Source organism: Aulonocara stuartgranti (genome assembly GCF_965226115.1).
Source record: "Aulonocara stuartgranti genome assembly, chromosome: 14".
NCBI lineage: Eukaryota > Metazoa > Chordata > Actinopteri > Cichliformes > Cichlidae > Aulonocara > Aulonocara stuartgranti.
In genome coordinates this window covers 30,671,983-30,678,344 of record NC_138950.1, presented here as the reverse complement: position 1 = coordinate 30,678,344, position 6,362 = coordinate 30,671,983, and the positions used below count along the sequence as shown (strand labels likewise).

Genomic DNA, 6,362 nt, shown 5'->3' with positions numbered 1-6,362 from the left:
GCAAGTGGTGGAGAGATGAGTGAGACCCAAATATAGAAAGTTACAGTAGTCCAATCTATTGGTGATGAAGCCATGAATGTGTTTTTCAGACAGGAAGATGGGGTTTTGCTTTGGCAGTTGGGAGTAAGTGATAAAAAATGGTCTTCATAACTGGGGTCACTGCATGTCTAATTTAAAAGAAATGTCAAAAAACATTTAAATATTTCCAACAGTGGGGGAATAATAAGAAGATGACGGGTATGAGTTCACTCATCCGTAGTTGTATGAATTCCAAATACAATGATTTTAGTCTTTTTTTCATGAAGGGTAAGTAAATTCTTTGTTGACCAATTTTTGACATCTTGTGTAGACAGTTAAAACCAAGCTGCATTGGGAAAGACACATCCAGTTTAACAGGGAAATAAATGTGGGTGTCATCAGGATAACAATGAAAGGGAGCATGTTACTTCCTGAAAATAAATACCAAATGCAGCACACATACTAAAAATAGAGTGGAACCCAAAATGGTCCCTTGAGGTACATTAAAACAGTAGAGCAACCTGTCAACAATTAAAAGCAAACCATTGAAAACCAGCAGTGGGATTTAAAACTAAACCATTACAAGTGTCTAAAAAGTTCTGAAGTGGATTAAAAACAACATTTTGGACACAAAAAGTAGTTTAGATGTTGGCCTATAGTCAGAAAGGATATTTGGATCAAGATTTCTTTCTATAAAAACAGGCTACACAATAGTGTGTTTGAAAGCAGCTGGTATACAGCCTGATGGCAAATCTAATAAAAGTAAAGTCTTAGGCTCAATAATGTGAAGGATTTCTTTAAGACGATGAGAGGAAAGGACATTGTGAGAGGAATCAGAAGGTCATAAATGTTCGGTTACTGCCATTTGAAAATGGCTGTTAGAACTGGTCTCAGTTAAACGGTCACAACAACATCATTCTCTAGAATTTGTAAATTAATTTTTTACCATATCTGTAAATAATAGTAAATAACCTGGATTCATGTTTCTGAACTCTTCTAAGATCTCGAGATGCTGTTTGGTGATTGACTTTGTTTAGGTTTATCCCACAAATGCTCAATTGAATAGGGATCTAAGAAGGTCAGGGGCCAGCTTAGTGCTGGGTTATGCTCCACGATGCAATTTTTACTGTGACAGCATGTGTTTTAGTGGTGTAGTAGAGGCCATAGTCATTAAGGAATGCCTCTCTTAATGTGGATGATGTGCTTGCTCAGCAAAAAGGTTAGTGTCACTTGTCAAAGTAATGCCCAAGACCTGAGTTTTTTAGCACCACAATCCACTGTAATAAAATGACTGATGAACTTCACTTGTCAGTGGTGTGGCTCATCAGAGAATGTCGATGCAATATCTTGACAGATTATCAAAGGTAGTCTGGCAATTATTGACTCAGTGCAGTTAAGCGTATGGTATCTCCAAACAACTACTGCAAGATATTTAAGAGCTCCCTCTGTTCAGATAGAGGTATGTACTCTGCTGTCAAACATGAGACGAACTGTTTGAATCATAGTTAACACGAGACCAGCTGTTGTTCAAAGATATTACCCTACTACAGCATGAAGCTTTCCACAGCCATCTGGTTTTAAGCTACCGCAGAAATGACTCAGTCAGAGAAGTAAACCTGCATGTCAGTGTGCACGTGACAACATATTCATTAAATAAGATGCAGATTAAGCCTACAGTGTCATGGCCTGGGTCTAGGGACCCAGGGCTCAGGCATTTTCAGTGTATGTTTATGTTTATGTTTTCCGTGTGTTGTATTGGTTTGCTCTCCATCTCTCCATGTGTCTCTGTGTGAGCTTCCGGAGGTGTGGGTTCGCTGAGGAGACTGCGAACCCGGAAGTGGTCTACTCGAGAGACGGCCGCACCTGCCGCTCGTCGTCCTCTGCCAGCTGCAGCAGATTACGCTCGTCTAGGAACGGCATTTAGGACTGCAGCTGAGCTGAGGCCGACGCTGGATCCTTGAGTCAGAACTCGTCAGTACTGCCGTGAGCTTTTACGTAACCTCCGCGGAAACAGATCCCCTGCTAACCCTCTGCCTTTTGTGTTACCAGGAATCGGGAGCGGAGTACGCCTCTAAAGTCACGGTGTGGGAATTGGAGTTTTTTGGAGTCGCCACCTTTCACTTCTCACGGACATCTGCACTGTGTGGGATTCAGGGAGAATCACCACGGGACCACAGTGCTGGGATTTTGTATATAGTTGTGTGTTTTTCACCTCCTGTAAATAAATCCACTGTCCTTCACTTAGAGTCTCGCGTTTGGGCCCTGCTTTCACTGTCACTCCACGGTCTGCCATCGCAGCCCGTGACATACAGGACTTGAGGGTAGGACTTTTTCCTCAGTTGTGTCCTTAAGAAAAGATTATTTTCTTTTATAACAACTTTGTATTACTTGATATGGAGTGGATTTCATTTTCACCTCCTGAAGTAGCAACTACAATAATGGCCAATTTAGTGTAGGGTATCCTCCTACCTCTTCATCTTTCACTGTAAATCGAGAAAAAAACAAATCAGTCATTAAAATGACTGATTTATTTTCAGTTTGTCCTAATTAATTGCTCCATGCCACCCTGATGAAGAGCCAGACACCAGGTTGTTAGATGAATTCTGCCTGGGTAAAAGCATTGCAAAATACAGACCATGTAGTATGGACTCATTAAAGCATATGATAATAATAATAATAACACTATTAATAACGATTAGAAGAAAAAGAAGGAGCAAAAATAATAATAACATCAAGACTGATAAGAGTAAATGAATAAAGGCAGACAAAGCGATGAAAGAAAGAAACTAATAAATAAGGTTATGCATCATTATAGAACAGAATATTGAAATAGAGACCAAATAAAGGGCAGTGTTTGCACTGTAGCTGGGAAATTACATCTATAATGACCTTGGCCATCGGTGTTGGTTCATGATGAGCCTCATTAGAGGTAGCCATGGTGACTTAGTGGAGGTCAATTTTAACCAAGTCAGCATTGTTACTGATTTATAACTAACCAAATCAGATATTATTGAGTGGGAGCAAAGGGTGGTTAATTGTGCAGCACATTGTTTTTGTGTAAGAGGGCCTTCAAATTCTGAGATATGACCACCTTTTTGGATGTGTTGTCTCATGTAGCAAACTGAAAAGTGCAGCTTTGTAAAATACTAGATCACTCTGATACAGCTGTGTGATCCATAGTAACGTGGAAACAGCAACAGCTGAAAAAATAAAGAAATTCTTCTTTTGACAATCATATTGTAGATATTACAGTGGATTGCAAACTGAAACCACAAAGAATGTGAAACTTATTCAAAGAGGTGTTTACAATAGATTATTACAGTTATAATTATGCTTTATCTAACATTGTAAACAGCCGTCTCATATTAAAACTGCTGACTTTCTGTCAACTACTGCACTGCCCAGAAGACTCATTGCAAGGCTGACTGCACAATCTGTTACCCTTCTTCCCTGTTTCCCTCAGCTTCATTCTTATTATCTAAATGTGACTGGTGGACTTGAAAGTTTTATGCCTTAAGGGAGGACATGTGTGGTAATAGTGGAGACAAGATGGCAGGGGCAGCGGAGAAATTCATTTTAATTTTCTCTCCAAACGGATGTAATTTAAAATATGTTGTGTGAGAGTGAGTTTTCGCTTCCACAACAACAGATGGTTGAACTGTGGCAGGAAAGCATTTTTATGATTCTCTATTATTTCTAATAACACAGTTTTAGCTGCATGAACTTTGCAACCGTCCACTAACAAGGCTATTTCGATTAGCTGTGTTGTTGAGTTGCCCATTGCAAAAGGAATGTATATTAAAAACAAAAGCATGTTGGAAAAAAATGTTATTGCATAAGAACCTCTGTGTTCTTTGAATGTTCTTGCCAGTGTCTGTCACAGCCATGATGTCACAAACTTGAGGCAAATGATCAAATGAAAGCTGTGGTTGCAGCCGAAAAGTCAATTTTTCTTAAGAGGCTTCCTAACCGAGTGAAGTGACCTGGAAGTGTCCGAGTTGCTGCCTTAATAAGAGCTGATTAAATTCTCTAAACACTAAGGAAAGCGCCCTCAGTGCTTTCTTTATTACCTTCTTTTGTGCAGTGTACAGTGGGCTATCCTTGAAAGGAAAGGAGATGGTTATCCCATGTTATCCCAAAACTCAAAGTCATATACTATAAATCCAGTGAATATGACCAGGTACTGAGCTTCAGATATATATGGAGATTGATTAAAATATTCACTTCAAACAAAAAGTAAGGTTTCTGTGTATTTGTGTACTGTTCAAAAAATTAAAGGAACACTTTGAAAACAAAGAACAAAGTCATGCTGGATATCTATATTGATAAGGACCGTGTTATGAATGAAACACCACATTGTTTAGAAATGTAAATGACTACACACAAAATGAAGGTTGAAATAGAAAATTCCAAACATGCTTGTAAGCATTGCTGATGTATGAGGTGCAACCAGGTGGTGTCAAATGGATTTCAACACAATGTTCCATTTCATTTCGGTCAGGCATGACCCAGGAGAAACCCAGGACCCACTGGGCCAGTGTAGGGTCTCACAATGGGTCCGAGGATTTCATCTCGATATCTCATGACAGTCAGGGTACCAGTGCCTAGCCTGTAGAAGTCGATGCATCCCTCCATGGATATGCATCCCCAGATCATCACTGACAAACTGGTCATCTTCATGCTTCTACAAACCTTCTCTTTTGCATGTGCTCAGGTTTAACTTGCGCTCATCTGTGAAACGCGCTGGGTGCCAGTGGACCTAACAATTCTGGTATTCTGTGGCATATATCAATCATGCTCCATGGTGCACTGATGTGCACAGGGCCTAGTAGAGAATGTCTGGCCCTCAGGCTACCCTCATGAATTTTGTTTCTGATTGTTTGGTAAGACACATTCACACCTGTGGCCTGCTGGACGTTATTTTGTAGCTCTGGAAGCGCTCAACCTGTTCCTCTTCTCACAAACGAGCAGATACTGGACCCGTTGATGGGTTAAAGACCTTCTACAGCCCTGTACAGCTCTCCTAGAGTAACTGCCCGTCTCCTGGAATCTCCTCTATGCTCTCAAGACTTTGCTGGGAGACACAGTAAACCTTCTGGCAATGGTACATATTGATGTGCCATCCTGGCGGTGCTGGACTTTGTGGGGACCAAGTATAACCTGGTGGTACCATGAATGACAATCAACCTTGCCAATTGCAAAACTAGTGAAAAAAACAGTCAAAAAGAAAAGAAAATCTACCCTGCTTGTATCAATAGTTCTGGCTTTGGGTGGGGGTATTTTTGGTACACTTTCAACCCCTTAGTGCCAAATGAATATACTACCTGAGCATTGTTGCTCACCGTTTATCAACATTGTGATAACCATCTTCTGATGACTGCTTCCAGGGGGATAACTCAACATGTTCCAGAGTTCGAATGATCTCAGACTGGTTTCTTGAACAAGACAGTCAGTCTGCTGTACTTAGATGGTCTCCATAGTCACTAGATCTCAATCTAGAGATCTATCTTTTTTTATCTAGCAGTTGTTTCTGCATTGGTTTTCTTTGTGTGTCCTTGTATCTTTCTTTTCCCAATTTTTCCCAAACAGTTTTCCTGGAGGAACATAGTCACCGCATACCAAGATGTGTCAAATAAAAGCACGTCCTCAAATCTAATGCAGCAACTTTGCTCATCTTTTATGTATGTATCTTTATATTCATTCCCTTCTTTCCATTCTTTTCTTTTTTCATCTGATAAGGAAAATGGATTCAGCTTCTTAGAGAAAGTTAAAGAGAGCAATTTTTGTGACCACTGATGAAATGTGATTAATATCTTGCGGAGAACAATTACTTGAACGGGCTCTTGACTGGAAGTCACCAATAACACTGAAACGATTTACAAATAAAAACAAATAAAAATGACAAAATAAAACTGAAACATAATATTATAAACCTATATTGGATATGTACAATTGCATGTTGAAAACTGAGTTATTTTCATAATTTGGGTTAATTGTGTTATAACAGAAAAGTTGCACAAGATATTGCCTCTCAGGCTTTCGGTATAAGGCATAAAAAGAGAATGACCATCTGTTGAGCACTTTGGCATTGTCTCTTGTTTTAAACTCTGGAGCAAAGTTTTCCCCTTTTTTTCTTTTATTTTTTCGCACTGTTGTAGCTTACAGCAGCTAATTATACATACCCCAGGCTAATCTGCATTAACTTGCAGCATATTGCCATGCTTTTCTCTTGCCAGAAGGATGCCAGGTTCCAGCAATGTGGCTATGTAAACAGATTTATGTTCATAAAGTATATATCACATAAACATAAACATACACTCACATATAAGCACACATCCAGTCAC

At 39.6% G+C, this 6,362-nt stretch overlaps 1 long non-coding RNA gene across 1 annotated transcript; it reads left to right on the top strand.

Moving 5' to 3' along the window:
• The first annotated feature begins 1,727 nt into the window (after window positions 1-1,727).
• On the top strand, window positions 1,728-2,262 carry LOC309687045. Its single transcript, XR_014270612.1, has 2 exons — window positions 1,728-1,989; window positions 2,068-2,262. It is a non-coding gene; the product is annotated as an uncharacterized lncRNA (long non-coding RNA).
• The last annotated feature ends 4,100 nt before the right edge of the window (window positions 2,263-6,362 follow it).